The sequence below is a fragment of the Dermacentor albipictus genome, chromosome 1 (genome assembly GCF_038994185.2).
Source record: "Dermacentor albipictus isolate Rhodes 1998 colony chromosome 1, USDA_Dalb.pri_finalv2, whole genome shotgun sequence".
Lineage (NCBI taxonomy): Eukaryota > Metazoa > Arthropoda > Arachnida > Ixodida > Ixodidae > Dermacentor > Dermacentor albipictus.
The window spans coordinates 462,146,304-462,163,939 of record NC_091821.1 but is presented as its reverse complement, the minus strand read 5'-3'; the positions used below and the strand labels follow the sequence as shown (position 1 = coordinate 462,163,939).

Genomic DNA, 17,636 nt, shown 5'->3' with positions numbered 1-17,636 from the left:
TGCTGCGAAACACACGTCGCCATTCTCCAATGTAAATTCTTTCAGTACATTCTCGCCTGTGTGGTAAGGCCACTCAGGCTACTGTTGTGTGTGTGTGTGTATGTATAGTGATCGTTCAACTGAAACTCCAACGAACGGCTGCTCTCTCGCAGTGCGATCTTTCAGCCTCGCTACAGCAGTGCACGAGCCACTTTCCAAGCGCAGGGCACAATGATTCTAAATTTCACACACGCCGAGTCCCAACATCATTACGAAAGTCGACCGAGGCAATTTAATCTACGCCGTATACTGCGCCAACTCTACCTTTAAAGGAAAAAAGAAAACACTTTCCAGAACAGAACTACTACTATGTACGTGCCTCGCCCAGAAATCATCCGTGTTCGATCGTCAGCGGCTCACTCCCGCCCGGCGCTGCTGTGCCGGTATCGACGATCGTCGAGAGACGTCGGCTCGCATCAGATGGCCGACGATCGGACAGCGGGGCGATGCCGGATCAATAACCCGCCGCGCTTCGCTGGAGACGTGCGGCTTCACCGGCCAGCACCGGTCCGCGCACATCTGTCTCGGGCGCGTTCGGGCTTCCCTAACGCGAGACGAAGGCTGGTCGACGTGACGGGGTCTTTCGAGGACGTTCGTATACGCACGGAGCCCACCATCCCGGATAAAAGCCCCGCGGCTCGGTTGCGTTAAGAAGTACCTGTTTCGCAAATGAATGTTTGCGTGCAGTTGAGTCGGTCGCAGACCACGTTCTCTGGGGCGTGCGGCGATGTAGTTAGATCAGCAGCTATGGAATTGCGCTGCCGAGCTAGAGGTTGGGGGTTCGAACCGGGTCGCGGGGGTCGCATTCCTATGTGGGCAGAAAGCGAGAGAGCTCGTGTACCGCGCGTTGGGTGCACGCTAGAGAATCCCAAGAGGACAGAATCAATACGGAGTCTTCCACTACCGCGTACCTCATAAGATCATAGCGGTTTTGGTACGTAGAGCTGCGCAGTTTAATTTTAATTATTCCCTCAGGCTATCAAGATGTACGCACATTTTTCAGAATATACAGAATTTTTGAAACTCGCCCGTGGCAGATAGCAGGATTCCTGTCTTCGAGCAGGATTATCGGCTAATTAAAGAAACGTCCACTAATTAAGTTTCGGCTAAATACATTACGGTACACGTACTACAATTTTCAAATCCTAGCCGGCGAGTTCGCAAGACGCACTCAATTAGAAGAAATTCTGAGCATTACCCTAGTTTCGAGACAACGATTCCGTAAGTGTGCGACTATATCCATCGGTGTTCCAACAATCTTTTGTGCCTCAGTGCATAAACAGATGTGTTGTTATAAACTGGAACAAAAGTGCACTTTTACCGCAGGGTTCACGGCGCATATTTCGAAACCGGTGTCAACCTTGAACTTTGTTTCAAGTGGGTATGCTTTGTAATTTAACCGGCTACAATTCGCAAACTGGAATCTCTGCCGTAAAGTAATTATTACAGATTTAGTTAATTAAATTTTGTGAATTTTACGGTCATAGGGTGAAATGTTAAAACGTACGTGTACCGAGCATCACGAGCACGTTGAATACCTGCACGTCAAAATTAATCCGAAAGCCTCCACGACGACGTCTTTGTAGCTAGCTACCCTTTGCCGGTTTGGGACGTTAAGTGGATTGAAGCGTCTTCCATTCGCCACACCCCTATATCCACACCGTACTTCTATCTCTGCACCGTGCTCCTATCTCCACACCACACCACTATCTCCACACCATACTCCGATCTCCACACCATACTTCTATATCCGCACCGTGCTTCCATCGCTACATCGTACTCCTATCTCCGCAGGGCACTCCTATATCCGCACAGTACCCCTATCTCTGCACCGTACTCCTATGCCCACACCGTACTTCTATCTCCACACCCTGCTCCTATCTCCGCACAGCACTCCTATATCCGCACAGTACCCCTATCTCTGCATCGTACTCCTATGTCCACACCGTACTTTTATCTCCACACAGTACTTCTATCTCTGCACCGTACTCCTATCTCCGTACCCTACTTCTATCTACATACCGTACTCCTATCACCGCACAGTACTCATATCTCTGCACATTACGCATATCTCCCCACCGTACTTATATGTCTGTACCGTACTCCTATCTCCGCACTAGTACGTGCGGACATAGGAGTGACCAATGCGGAGATTGGAGGGACTCGTCTGGAGCGCAATCTGCTTTCTTTCTTACAGTATCATCCTTCACGCTTTGCCGTATCAGATGTAGTTAGATACTACACTAACAACAATAAACACTTCAGTAGCTCATATAGAATTAATCAAATGTTTACCAACTGCAATACAGCGTAGCTGTCTATGAATGCATATCCTTACCATGCCAGCGTTCATTGAAAATACAAGCTGCTGCATGTCAACTACAGTAGGCTAGTTGGCACTCGCACACTACCTATATAATTGAATGTTCCCTAGCCACTCATCTCTCAAGCATTTTTATGGGGGCGCAGTGCGAAAACACCCGTCTACTTAGATTTAGGTGCATGGTAAAGAACCCCAGGTGGTCCAAATTTTCGGGGTCCCTTACTACTGCGCACCTCATAATAAGAACGTAGTTTTGGCACGTAAAACCCAATAATTTCATTTTTTAACTCGTCTCTCAAGACAGCTCCTTGACCCCCAAGCTTCCAGTATGCAGACAGAATGCCCAGCATATTAATAATAATATTTGGGGTTTTACGTGCCAAAACCACTTTCTGATTATGAGGCACGCCGTAGTGGAGGACTCCGGAAATTTTGACCACCTGGGGTTCTTTAACGTGCACCTAAATCTAAGCACACGGGTGTTTTCGCATTTCGCCCCCATCGAAATGCGGCCGCCGTGGCCGGGATTCGATCCCGCGACCTCGTGCTCAGCAGCCCAACACCATAGCCACTGAGCAACCACGGCGGGTTGCCCAGCATATTCGAATTCCGTGTTTTTTTTTTCCTTTTCAAGGTTACCACCTCATTACTTTCAGTCTGTGACGTTTCCTAGAAGAGCAAACAGCGTGGTTGACGACATCTTGCGTGAGAGGCAGCTGGTATTAGAACAGAATGCCAAAATATAAACCGCAATGAAAGTCTCTTCTTTTTTTTTTTTGGCCTAACTGGTGACGTAAAGGTTTCGACGACGACGCAGGTTCTTGTGCAGATTCTACCATCTTTTTACTCTGTGTGTTACTTGGAAGCCACAAAAAGGTATATTTGAATGTATTTACCTGCGCTGTATTTACCGTCGTTTCGGTTAACTTGCATTATTTTTTGGCATTTCAACGAAATAATTTTTGTTTACCGCGTATTTTATGAACTGCGCATACCTACTTCGTGTGCGTATAGCTATCGCTGTTTTTTCTTTTGCACTGTTAACCCCTTTTCTGAAATTCTAACACTGTGTCATTTTAGGGATTATATGGGTTTTAGGGGCGAAGGCGCCCTGTCAGGCTTTATTGCCTTTTCATCAGTCCCGTATATGAAATTGTACGTTCTTTTATTTTCTGCTTGGCTTAAATAAACTTCGACTCAATTTCAACTTCAAAACATGGCCAGCCAGTCCTTGATCCCTGGATGCTTCGAAAATGATTTATGACTCCAATTCAACAGAGATGAGAGCAGAAAATAGGTATATTTAAATTGAGAGATGCCATGGCAGTGCGAGCAGGAGTGGTTCGTGAGGCGTTACTATTTCACCAAAAATAAGAATTAGTATGCCACTTTTATTGTGGTCAGACATTGACCAAGGTTTTCCAAATCAATTATTTTTAATTGTTCACTTTCATTCGGGTATGTGCGCCTGGTAAATAGTATAAAGAAACATAGCGTGCAAACGTTAAGACATGTAGACTAGAAGAGCCTTTAGTTTTCCCTATGAGGTCACTTTCGCCCGTACAGTATTAGAGCTTGTGATGTTGTCGGTTAATAAAGGTGCGGTTGACTTTACGCACAGAAAGTGCTGAAATCCTAGGTCCGGGAAAATGCGGATAACACCTGAAGACGGACCTCCTCCCAGTCCTGTATTTTCTTCTCTCGGTTTATTAAGCGCTATAGATGCATGAAAAGTCGAAATTATATCTAGTCAAGCTCTCTGCCACAAACTCCATTATCAGAAGTGCTACACCAGGAGACCCTGCGTTGCTAAACTATTTACACCCTTAAATGTGACTATGGGTGTAAATCGATTTCTGACTCCCACCCTCAGACCTAAAGAAGAGTGTAAGGGTCTGAATTATAGACACATTTAGACCCTTATGCACTTTGAAGGACGCAAATTATTTACCAGTGTAGTTCGCACCTTGCCGAAGAACCCTAAGTAGTCGAGCTCTATCAGGAGGGCACTCCACTACCGCGCCTTTCGTAGATGCCGTGCTGGTTTGGGACCCACGAGTCGAACCCCTCCTGGCCACCGATCGTTTCGCCCGTTCATGACCGTTCCAACATTGATAACGGACGTACCAGTCCAGGGGTGCGGGCATTATTGCAAATATAGGCGCGACGCCATAGTGAACAATAATTAAAGACATAGCTGGGAATGGGCGGGCGAATTTTGTTCTCAAGAGTACGGAAACAACGCACCCAAAGAAAGGACACAAAGTGCTAAGTTCTAACAAGTTGAGAAAGCATTGCCTCTGTGAAGTTTAGGCTACCACTGAAAATTCAACGCAGCTGTGCGAGGCACCGAGTCTCCAGAGTGTGAGCTGTGCTGTGTCAATGAGATTACAGGTCATGCGCTGCGTGACCCGCCCTCAGTGCGTGGAAGAGCGACGAAAGTTGAGCAATGAACTTACGTGCCTGGACAGCATGCCGCTGTCGGAGGACGTTCTTTTAGGCCTTTGGACAGACGTTAAATCGAGTTTTAAGGTCATGGCCTTATTTGACTTTTTTTTAAAAGTGCGGGTCTGGACTGTAGTTTTTGAGTAGGCCAAATCTTTTGCTATATGTTTTATATCATCCTCCTCTCGTCATCGACACCCATCATGCGCTTCTTTGTTCCCTCTTTCTTTCCACTTGCGCCAGCACAGAGTAGCTTACCTCAGGCCGACCTCTCTGCATTTCGTATCATTAAGCCTTTCTTTCTCTCTCTATCTAATCTATAAAATAACGCTAAATTTCGAGATTTGTAAAAGATCGTCGCCGCAAAGATGCCTTAATCACCCCAACTTTCAAAGATTTCGCAGGTCACCAGAGGGGTGCCTTTCTCGGAACTTATTTTTCGCCACTCGATTACCGAGTTACATTACGAGTTACCGATTACGAGTTACATGCTCCTAAAAACAAAAACACTTTGATTCCCCTCTATCACCATATTTCTTTTGTCATCCTCTTGTTTGCATAGAAAGGTTACATCGGGTCATTTCAATCACCAACCGAATAATAATACGTATGGCAATCGATTGCTTCAGTTACTTGGAACTGAAATTCGCAACAACGGATCACAGGACGTAAAATCAGCATGATTTCCGAGTGCTGGCTAGAAACATCTATTACATTTGGACGCACTAAAGAGGACACTGACTTTCTTTATCGCGTGCATTAGTCCAATAAGCACCACGTTTTAGTTTTTGCTGTTGTTTTATCATTAAAAAAATGCATGTATGATGTTTTTTCTTCAAACTGTTCTCATGTGAATTCTCAACGCGCACGTATTATTTGCTCGTTTTCGGATACACATTTAGGGACAGAATATTTTCAATCTCTGCGCTATTTTCTTCAAAATCTCGTAAATTGTACTTTTTACTCTAGCTACGTAATCGGCGAAAAGAAGGTCATATGCTTTTTGTTCACATTACCTGCTTGCATGCCACTTCATTTTAGACTCCACACTAGCCTCCCACCATGGGTCTAACTATTCTTGCACATGTATTTCTTGGTGTGAAAACATCTGAAAGTCATATTAGTCGGACTTGCAACCGACTTGCTCTTCTACGTATTCACGCAATTACGGGGACGTGCGTCTCTTTCTTACAATCGTAGAAAAAGATCGTGTTATTGTTGCTCTCTCATTGGTCAAGTTTTGCAGCAAAGTCCCATTTTATGGTCCGAATCATTCAATATAAGACTCGGCACTGTCAATTTATTGGTTTGTCAAGAAAAAAAAATGCGAACTTGCCCTCGTCTTCGTCCATCGCGCTCGCAGTGAGTGATGTTTAAGATATGGTTTCCGGCGTCTTTAGTGCGTCAAGGCATGGCCTTCGAGATTATTCTCAATTAAATGTTCGTTCGAGAGGGGCATACGATAGGAAATTCGCAGTCTTTTTTGTTTTTTTGTTTTCTGGACAGACCAGGCAAGTAACAAGGCCAGGTGTTATAACCATCGATTCGAACCATAAAGTGCGAACCTCGCTGCGAAACTTGAGCAAGACGAAAGAAGCGGACATGCAAAATATTGTTTCTCTTTATTTACGATTTTAAAAAAGAAACGCACGAGCCTTGTATGCATGCGCGTATTTGCGTACATCTGCAGCGACTGCGATGCGGCTACTACACACACGGCGAGAAGCGTATGGCAGGCATGCGATTCGAAGGAGCACCATGCAGAAGGTAAGATGGGCGCGGCGGGGGTAGCAGCAGTATAAGCGGGACATCAGTAAATGTACTGAAACGGCGATTCCCCGTGCGCATGCAAGACGTGCGCAGCCCGAAAAGCAGCGGCATGCTCCGGTCGAGCGAGTGAGAGTGAGTGTGGTCCATGCCTTTGCCATCCTGCCAGTCGCCAAGCTCGCCAGGCTTGACGAGCGTCATCCTTGCTGTGTGTGCCAGAGGTGGGGGGAGAGGGGGAAAGCGACAGAGAGGGAGGAAAGAGAGAGAGAGAGAGAGAAGAACGACACCAAGTTGTTATTAGAGGTCGTGGTCTGGGATATGCGGCGGCACAAGCATCAATTTGGATTGCGGGAGGGGGGAAGGCGAAGTTGTAAGGTTAGTTAGTTACTTTCATTGGCACTCCGGACTGGGACGTGAAGAGGGGTTTGGTCTCATACGTGCCTTTTCTACATCCTGACGCCTCTCAAGTAGTTAAGCTTTTGCGCAAATGACATGTTACGTCGAATTGTTGCGCTCATTATTCAAGCTCAATGATTTCTATTGGCACGTGTTGTCAGATATGAGAAACCATTCACAAAGCTTTATCAAAGCAAAAATATGAGGGGCGTCATATAGATATCGGTTTCAGACAGCTACAGCAACGAAAACTTTGCGACTTCATACTACAGTACAAGTGGCGCTATGTTCATGACCATGTAATGGTTTTTGTCTGTACAAGTGTACTGTGTGTCTAAATATTTCTTCAGTCTACTATTTATGTATTCCTTTCTATGTGGTGCTGTCACACTGTGAGTTTTGAGTTGCCAATTTCGTTCCCCTCTTATTGTTCACCACTCGATAACGCTTTGTATCCATCTGCCCAAAACACTTCAGTTCCTTCCCATTCATAATTTGAGAGGTTGAGCGAATCCTGTGGCTTTTCGAGCCAAATTCCCGATTTGATTATTAGGCACGCCGTAGTAGGGGACTACGGATTAATTTTGACCACCAGGGGATCTTTAACGTCCCCGTCAATGCATAGGACACAACCATTTTTGCATTTCGCCGCCATCGAAATGTGGGCGCCGCAACCCGGATTCGATCCCGCGACCTCGTGCTTAGGAGCGCAACACCACAACCGCTAAGCCAACGCGGCGGGTGATATGAGAGGTTGCACTAGAGTGTATTTGTTCACATTGCCCTCTTTCAGCATTTACTTTCGTTTGATCTAGTTCTACCACGTATCGACAATAAAGTCCGAAATTCTGCAACAGATCTCAGCCAGTCAGCGTGATTAATCGGTTGCTTTGCTGTGGTCGGCCGTAACGAAGTTCTCACTGCCGTCGGCTTCGGCCTAGGGAATTGCCTATGGGAGAGGCACATAAATAGTAAGCTCTATCTGCAATAACAAATAATCACAAATGCGCTGGTGAGTAAACACTCACAATGGCGAATACATTTAAGGCTGCAAATACCGTTTTACCGTGCAAAACTGTGTTTTCGCTATTTGTCTCATATGTGTCCCACACTCAATGCACGAGGAGAATATGGGGTGCCGAAAGCATGGATTCCCACAACTAAATTATAAACACACGTATAACAATACCTAAAAATTAAAGCGGACCACACACATGCCATGCGGAGGTTGCGGGTTCGGCTCCTACCGACAGCAAACTTCGATTTCTTTCATTGTTATTCGCTTGTGCTTTATTACGAATTTTAGGTATATAGACAATGCCACGGTGATACAGTATGTTTAATCCTGCAGACGGACAGGAAAATACATGATTTCCCATAGTCTTTCCTTGGATTCATTATCTATTTTCTTTCTATGGTTTCTACGCAGCCAGAATATAACACATACTTTGATAAACAGGCACTTGCCATCACTCACTAGGAAATACCGCGGCGTGGTGTACAAGGGGGTATTCTGTAAGGGTCCACCTAGTGGACTGTCCACTTCGGCCGCTACTGATTGGAGGCAGCTGTACGAAGATGGAGGAGACGAGCGGCCCTAGCCAATCAGCAGCGGCCGAAATGGGCAGTCCACTAGGTGGACCCTTACAGAATACCGCCCCAGAGATCGGCACATGTATTAAGTGCGAAAAGTTTCTATCACATAAACTGTTGTAATACTTTCGACACAGTATCGCCACACGCCGTTCTCTTTCCATCGCGCCAAATGTGCGAAGAACCACGTAACTGTAGTTTTTGCTGAACGCTTCACCACTCAAAGTTTCGTCAGCGTTCTGAGTCAGTAGAAAGGAAAAATTGCGAAGATCTTCTGAACTCTGGTCACTGAGAGAGTACGTACGCATGGCACGGTATTAATGTTAGGTTACAACATTCCTCATTACGCAAACGGGATTTCGCATCCGCTTCCACTGCGCGCATGCACGAAGTTTGTTTGTGTGTGCCGAAGTTTAAGAGCCACGAATATTTAATAAATAAGGGGTTGATTGTCCCATAACATGGATCTTAAGCGAAAATGACGTCAAACGTTCGGTAAAACACTCCGCAATGAAGGCGGACGTCCCGGTGTTCACTGCGACGCCACAAAGCGTATAAGGGATGCACATTACTGCGTGTTTTTGTGTCTTAAATTAATATAAAAGAGGCTTAACTAGATAACGGTGATAACCGGTCAGAGTTAGTACATCGGTGCACAAAACACACACACGCACACGCACACACACGCACACGCACACACACACACACACACACGACTATTCCTCGAACGCAAGCTCGAGTACTGATAACGCTAAAGGTTCGGAGATATGAAAAAGAGTTTATAACAATAGGGCACCTCGGGGCCCCTTGTCGCGATTGTGGTTGCCGGCCTCTTTTTTATCAAGCGCCATGTAATCGCGAAAGAAAAAGGTGGAATTACACGGGATATAAAATCTCCAGAAATGTTGAAACGGAATAACATGTGCGTCAATGTGGATTCGCCCACCTTGTCGAGAAAGGAGTGCGATTTCCCATCGCTAGATAAGTGACACGTGATGTAAGATGTTCTCCGCAAATTGTATATCGTTGCGACCTGGTTCGGGTTTTCTGTTTGTTGTTAGTTGAACACTGCGTGTGTCAATTATGTTGTCCGTGCCCAATGCGCTGGAAGAACATCGATTATGAGGCACCAATTGATTAGCCCGACGCTGAACCTTAGCGAAGTCCAAAACATTAAAGCGTCCTTCTTACATGGGAAGGAAAATTACGCAGAATATCACAATTCGCGTTTGACATCCTTATTTAAATCTTTGCCGGGTAGCCACGGCTTGCTCACGCTCCAGGAAAACAATGGCTCACCCCGAGGGCATTGATGCTCGACCGTCGTGAATGTCACTGAACAATCCTATGGACACGCGGTTGCGGGAAGTCACTGGTACTTCGCGCCTGTTGCTGTACGCTCTTCGATATACTATTGCGCGTATGACCGCGTGGCTGAATGCGTCTCACTCGCTACACTGTGTCCGCTTTCAAACGTGCACTTTGAAACTCTTTGAACGCAGCGTTCTACACCCGAGGTGGTCTTTACCAAGGCGAAAAATGCTGAGTGAAAATTAAGCAAGTTACTGCGCAACAATGTGTCGAGTCACCGAGGTGAAAAGGCTTCGGGAGGGTCTCGTTCACTTGTCGCACGATAACCATAGAGTTTCTCACTATAACACCTAGAGGGTAATCTGGCGCCACCGTCTATGGGAGTTTCTTCAGGGGGCACCGTGCCGTCATGGGAATGACGGTATATGTGTCTGCGAGGCTCGTGTTGGCTGGTGTTGTAAGAGGCTTCGTCTAAAGCGTAGATATGGCTACGCAAATAACGCGTTCTCAAAGTAAAATCTTCATAAAATGTTTCCATTCATACATATTACATCTTTACTCACCCACGATGCATGACCAAGCGAAGAAAAGCAAGAACAGACGACCAACTGTTTCAAAGCGAGCGCGAACCTTGTCGTCTGTCCTCCAACTTTAGCGGCCCGCTGATACTTTTTACGTAACATGTAGTCGTACACACAATAACAAATTCTCATAGTTAAACAAAACATGCTTTCGCGTAATAATAAAGCTAGAACAGCTTTTCACGTGCTGTTCTAGTAGAAAATGAATCATTGTGACAGACGGAACGGTACTTTCCAAGCGCGTCTTCAAGGTGTCCTGTCTCTACGAGAAGGATGCCAATCCGAATCCACAATATACCGGCATTCCCATGCATACCACAGCGCAGCAGCGCCAGATTTCCCTTTAGGTAATGTAGTGAGAAACTCTATGACGATAACTTAACGTGCCACGACATGCATACATCCATGGCTTCGACTTCTTTTTCTTACCATATATTCAACGCCCTTCTGGCGGAGTAAAGACAGGCGACATTCTTCCACGTAATTTACGGTAAACAGCGCAGTTGTATTTCCCCGAAGAACTTCTTCAATTTCAAAACGAGCCGGAAGACTCCTTAACGGATCGCTTCAATTTCGGCAGTCGCATGCCAAAGTATACTACTCATCAATTTACTGCCACTGTTAAAATTTCGTGGCCTTGGAATTTGGAGGCGTCGAAATGCAGGGTTGTAGTAAATTTGTCGGCGGGTGATACACTTGTCCCAAGCGTTGTCTGAAGGGCAGCGTCGGATGCACTGTCGTTAGACGTTTTAAAAAAGGAAAAAAAAAAGACGATGCCACATTGAAACCGCGGCGAATTCACGGCTCATAACTTCCGAATCGTGTACTTTACGAAGCCACAGCCTCGGGCAATCCATGTCAGCCATGCCTAATCCGCGAGCACGTGCGCCAAGTAAGAAAGTTTGGTCGGAGCTTGTGTTCGTGTATTCCTCGCAAGTTTGTTATTATTCTACGCCACGCATTTATCGTGCTTCTCATTGGCTCCTGTTCTTGTAGCTTTACGCTATTCTGCCAACAAACGTACTGTGCTTTTCCACCTCTTCGACACTTACTAAGTCAGTCGAGTGATTGATTCAGTTCACCATCCCAAGGCCACGCTGGGGCTATGATCTGACGGCACTGTCGGGGACTCCGGCTCAATTTTGAACACCTGGGTTTCTTTTTAACGGGCACTTAAGTGCACGAGCATATTTCTTTTTATTATTATAATAATTATTATTATCAATATTTTCCTATTTCGCCTACACCCTCCCCTCCCCCGTCGGAATGCTGCCGCTGCGCAACCACGCCGGGTACACTTATTGCAATAACTAGAATGCCTGTACCAGCAACTCTTGTTTCCTCTTTGGATTTCTCTCCTGCTATAAATATATATCCATACATACAACCAAGCATGCTGTGCCCTTTCGCAATCTCTCCCAAGCAAGTGCTCACATTTTGCTCGATGTCTGAATGAAACAGAATCAATTACCTTAAAAAAAGAAGGTAATGCAGCAGCCGTCGCCAATACGCATTTGTCTGAAAACGAGTTCGGGCAGGACGCTGCAGCTAGCGGGACACCAGCATGCGCTTGCTTCTTTGTTTGCTTTTCTTTATATACGTTATCTTTACTTTTTCCAAGCCTCATCAATGCAGCACGCGTCGTAGCGAGGCCTAACCAACTTTATCACCTGTCAGCACGTGCTGTCCTTCCATGCTGCTGCCGCAAAACTACAAAAAGTAAAACGAAACAAAACGACAATAATAAAGCTAAACGAGTGGTTGTGGTGGAAGGCCTCTGAACGTGCGCTAAAAGCGAATATACGATGCGTTTGCAAATTATGCACGTGTAATTAGGCACTGAAGATTAAACAGCGGTCTTGCGTTCGCAGCCGTCGGTTGCTCAGTGAATGAAGATTGAAGCACGAAAGTGCAGTTTAAGCTGAGTGCGCCTTCCCAAGCGATAGCTCACATCGTCACGCTGAAAGAATGTTGAAGCCTTGCGTTGCCTGACGCAGATTTCTGTGAGATGTTTCATCGTAATATTAGGAGAATACATTAAAATTTGTTTCCGCTATAGATAAAAGATTCTATGAAAAAATTAGTGAGGAGTACACTATATATCACGAAATTACACATTGCGCTCAATTACTAGAAAATGCGGAGATTCCTGACGTGAAGAGGCACGAGAAATTTAACGGCCCGTTTCACTGTAGTTCACTAACTTTCACTAAATAAATTTTAACTAAATAACTTAGGGCTAACATGAAAATTTATTAACTGCGGTCAGGTATTTGTCAAGGCATGTTCTCTTGGGGAGAATATATTTTAACTAGCACCTGGCAGTTCTTAAATAAGCGCCGTGAAGCTTGCGCTAAGATGCATTGTTGCTCTGCTTACTGTCTTTTTAACAGAGCGCCTTCTTCGCCAATGCATGTTGCTGCACAATTTGGAAACGCATATCTCGATACTCTTGTTTATTTTAAAGCGATGTATATGTTCTGCGAAATCACCAGCTTCAATTCTTAAGTTGCAATATGTGCTCGGGATTAAGAGTTTTCGCAGTAAATGAGTGCAAAGTAGTCAATTTGTCAATTACGTACTTAATTTTCTTGCGAAAGTAATGACCACATCCCTGACTAATCCAGCCCAAAGTGTAAAATTGTGGCGCATGGCACAATGTATTTTTGCAAATGCTGTTAACACTAAAAAAAACATTGTCGCTCTGCCGAAGTTCTTTCAATAACTTTCGTGTGCTTGTGATGACACATAACATCGTCCTTAAAAAATCAGTCGATATCACTAAAAAAATAAACGAGCGGGGAAATTGGGCATCCTCCCGCAAAAATGTTTTTCTCCCAGGGGGCTCTATGGAAATCCACCTAGCTAATTTTCTCAGACTGCCTTTAGAGAAAAAAAAACAAGAACAAAGATAACTATAACACAATCGCACAGGTAACATTAGACTTGAAACTGTGGTGAGGCACGCCGATGTTACAGAAACTCACTGCACGGAAATCAGTATTCGGAAAATCGCACAACGAGCTGCGAAGTTTGTAGTAGCAGACGAGAGACGTTTCCGGTTGAGCCGGCCGATAGGCGAGGAAACTTAAAGGCATATGTCCACTGATCGCATTCGTTGGAAAAACCGTAATGTGAGAGGTAATATTGACAAAGGTGAACATGCATTTCAACACAGGCTATAAGCACGTGAACAAATCCACATCGACACACACACACACACACACAAACACACACACACACACACACACACACACACACACACACACACACACACACACACACACACACACACACACACACACACACACACACACGCACACACACACACACACAAATTATAATCTCAAGTTTTCGAGCGAAGTGCAAAAGGGTACTGAAATCTTTTTTCGTCAAGTCATACTCATGTTCGCACAGGCCTCGGAAATGTCTTTTCAGGTGCATGTTCTCACCTCGTTTCGCAGCCGCCGAGGTGGCAAAATACTACAGGGAAACCGTCAAGAGCGTACAGTAGCATTTTGTGTCGTGTGAGAAACGCGAGACGCGTCTAAATTTATAAGTTTTCCGTTCTTGAAGGATAAAAAGATACACTGAAACACGCGCGTTTCGCGTTCAGCTTGTTGATTGTTCATCGTCGCAGTGGCAAAGCCCGGAAATGCGATAACGACGAAGAGAGGCACAAAACAAAACAAAACAAAGAAACAACGAATGCGCTGCATGTCTATCTTCATTATTCCTCCTTTCGTCTTCGCCAGGCTTCTGCGCTTTCCCCGTGTAGCAATATGCGCATCAAAAAAAAAAAAGGAAAACTAACGGCCTTACCGAATCATTTATCCCAAAGGACTGCTGAGGTTGACTGCATTGCACACTCAACAAGGCACTGGTGAATTCGCATCTTTTTTTTTTCTTACCATCCTTCAAACAAGATTTTTTAAACGACATATTATGTATTTTCCATTCGAGGGAGTCTGAACTCGCAGAAAACCAGAACGTTTGTCCGCAGAGTTCATTTCGCGCAGACATATTATTACTGCTTTACATTCCAACCATTTCTGTAATTTTACATTACACACCTGATGTCAAGCCCGCATTCACCATATTGTCGCAGCGACCCTGGAATGCCCCTCTGGGCTTAATATTAAATTCGTGGGAGCGGCCCGCAGCGCGCTGAGTCGCGTACCTCAGGACCTTCATTAAAGTTTTGCATCCATCCATCCATAGCGTTCGTCAACGGTTCGAAGGAAGTGGCATTGTAGAGGCCGCGAAGAAGACTGCATTATGTATGCGTTCAAAATATTACAGCCAAGACATTATAACTGGCGCCTGTCACTCGAATATAGGTATATAAAAGGCACGCTTCATGGGCCCGTCACATTTCCAATGCAGTCTGCACGAGCAAAAAAGAAAAAAAAGAAAGGAACGTTTCTCACTAAAAGCCGTGCTCCAGCTTGGGCGCCGAGTCGTAGCACCGACGTATGCAAACTCAATTTCAGAGTGCGCACAAAATCAAGCGAACGAAGAAGCGCCCCTCGGGAAGTTCGCACTAAGCTTGCGGAAATACTTAGGGCACGAAAATCTGCTTTAGTACACGCAGCTCGCCGAAAACTTAAAACCAAGCAAAGATACACAAGCTTAAATGTGCTGTTTACGTTTACATAGGTGCGCTGTATTGATTTTTTCCTCCTTGCCCTCTTAACCTGCTTATAACGAAGCAAAGCTGGCGACTGCCGCTTTCGCCATGTACGCGATACAAGCGCCCATAACCGCTGAAAACGTTACTCGGCGCCGGAGGGGTGGGCCAATGCTTGAACAGAGACCGCGGCAAGTGCTTTTTGTCACGCCAACACGGCAACCACTGCATAGGAGTCGAAAGGCCGCCATGCCACGCGAAGTTGTCCCCAAGCGACCGTTTCCTTGCACGCTAGAGGAGTTAGCGGGTCCGCCCAAACCATGGCGAATGTCGTCGTTTTCCTTGGTCACGTTTGGCTCCATTACGACATATGAGAGAAAAAGAAGGGAGGCGTCTTACTGAACGAGTGTTGTCGGCTATCTAAGGCGATAGCAGAAACGCGCAACAGTGCTTCGATGGACTGTCTGCTGTCCACTAAAACACAAATGGATTTCCTGCGCTGTGTGAGTAACGCCGGATCTATATAGTCAATCTCGGACGGGCTGTAGTGGCTCTTAACCTTAACCAACACGTGTTTAGCGAACGTGGTTAAGTGATTACCTGCCGTCAAATAGCATTGCATCCCAAAGCTTCATAGGTGCTGTAACTACGTCGCGCTTGCTATAATTAACGTGCATTTTAGTCTATTATAGAGTGGGCGATTGAACCTCGGATGTTTTCCACTTGGCGACCATAACGGAAGTAATGAAACGGGTTACGTTTACAAAAGACAGCTGCCTGCATGCCCTGACAAATAAGAATTAGACACGCTGCTGTACGGCAAGATGACTACAGTCGGCTTTAGTCAATTGTCTATAATTATTTTGGTGCGATTAAGGTCGAGGCTTTTCATTGCACTCTTAAAGAAACTGAGTAAAATACAGCAAAAATCTTCATTTTCTTTTTAGAATTCTTACTTTACCTATATCAATTTTTTAAAAGCGCGATAAAGCGATAACGGATGTGAATACTTAGTTATAATACTATGCGCGTCTAATCGGTGCAAAATGTGGTCAGTTATTCCGCGCCATGGCAATTTTCACGAGTTATTGTTAAGATATGCCATATCTGTGATGGCACTTAGATAGTGCAATTTTCTTTGATAGAACGGTAGATAACTGGTTTAACAAATACTCGGAATTCTGTATATGTGCAAAACACTGATCAGCTCACTGTTTCAATTGTCGTCTTATAAAACGGACGACATATCATAAAAGTAAATCGGCAGGACTCGCACCATCTCGCCATGTTGCATCCCTGCCTTGCTGGTTGCTGCTGCGATGACATACGATGAAGTTGCCGTGTTTCGCCTACTTACGCATGATTCGTTAGTTTCGTGATAAAAAAACTGCGCAGTAGACAAGCTACGGAGCCTTGACAAGATCGATCCTCGTTTACGTAACGAGTTTGCCGGCCAGGTCGCTCAACTAACCTTGTTATCAGTAGCTCCGCATTACTAAGAACCTAACAACATATGTGACAGAGAGTAACTAATCCTATGTTAGTACCAGACACTTTTGGTAGTTTACGACCTGAAACAGCATACCAAGAAATAATCGATTCGCCATAACAGTACTTATGCGCACCAGTCTGGCGGAACCTTTTTGCTGAATCACAATTCTGTATGAAGTCTACCGCGTCAGCTCTGCTCCAGCCGTGTTTTATATGCAGTGTTCACTGTCTCCCTACCGTTGTCTTTGTTTGTCCGCCTTACTAACCCCCCCCCCCCCCCACGTTTTTTCCCTCGGCGTCTCGTGTAGGGTAGCAAATCGCACATTCGTCTGGCTGACTTTCCTAGATTTGTTCGTTTCTCATACTCTCGCTTCACGCGCAACATACAATCATTGCAGACCATTTTTCATGCTGGCCTTTCGCCGTACATTCGTCATTCACCACGAACGGAAAGAAGAAGAAGAAGGCGGCGAGTCAAGAAGCGTTCTTCAGTTCCCGCATTTTCCCAGCTTTTCTTGTATTTAATCATCGCGAGCCAATGTTTATTTGTGCACATCTTTTCCGTGAAGTTGTAAGGACCACGTGGATACCCCTTTTGCCACAGTGAGTGACTTTTCACCATTTTACGGACATTCCGTTGCATCCGTCGGCGGCGTCTGACGAGCACTTCGGAGACCACGCCTTGGCCTCCGGGGTGGCTCAGTGCCACTCGTCCGCTACCATCATGGAATACCAAGTACAGGGAGAAAGTATTCTTCCGGAGGAAGTCACTCAAGAGCAGGGATGGCAAACCGCAGGTGCTAGAAGAGCTGGCGCCAAATCGCGGGAAGCTAACCCGAACGCCATGGCAACGCCTTTGGCTCCCCATAGCTACAAGTCTAGCGGCACAGCGCTGAAGACCAAGATCATTAGGGCGAGCCGAATGCCTGTTCTTCCCAAAGAAGACACGAAGATCGTTATTAGACCAAGAGGTGGGCTGAATATTTCCAAAATTGGAGCGGCCACGGTGGCTGACGCAATACTTGCAGCCTCCGGCATCAGCCAGCACGAGCTCACACAA

General features: G+C 45.6%; 1 protein-coding gene and 1 long non-coding RNA gene across 21 annotated transcripts in view; one reads left to right on the top strand and one right to left on the bottom strand.

Moving 5' to 3' along the window:
* Positions 1–17,636, bottom strand: part of LOC135902791 (coiled-coil domain-containing protein AGAP005037-like) — a 583,363-nt gene that overhangs the window by 106,721 nt on the left and 459,006 nt on the right. The gene's annotated exons all lie outside the window — the stretch shown is intronic.
* The window catches only part of LOC135902794 (uncharacterized), a 55,790-nt gene that overhangs the window by 2,287 nt on the left and 35,867 nt on the right, over positions 1–17,636 (top strand). Inside the window, exon 1 of one of the 2 annotated variants that reach the window (XR_011511514.1) lies at positions 6,502–6,574. The exons of the other annotated variant lie outside the window; for it this stretch is intronic. This is a non-coding gene — a long non-coding RNA (uncharacterized lncRNA). Of the gene's footprint in view, positions 1–6,501; positions 6,575–17,636 lie in introns of those variants that run through there. 2 annotated transcript variants of the gene reach the window in all.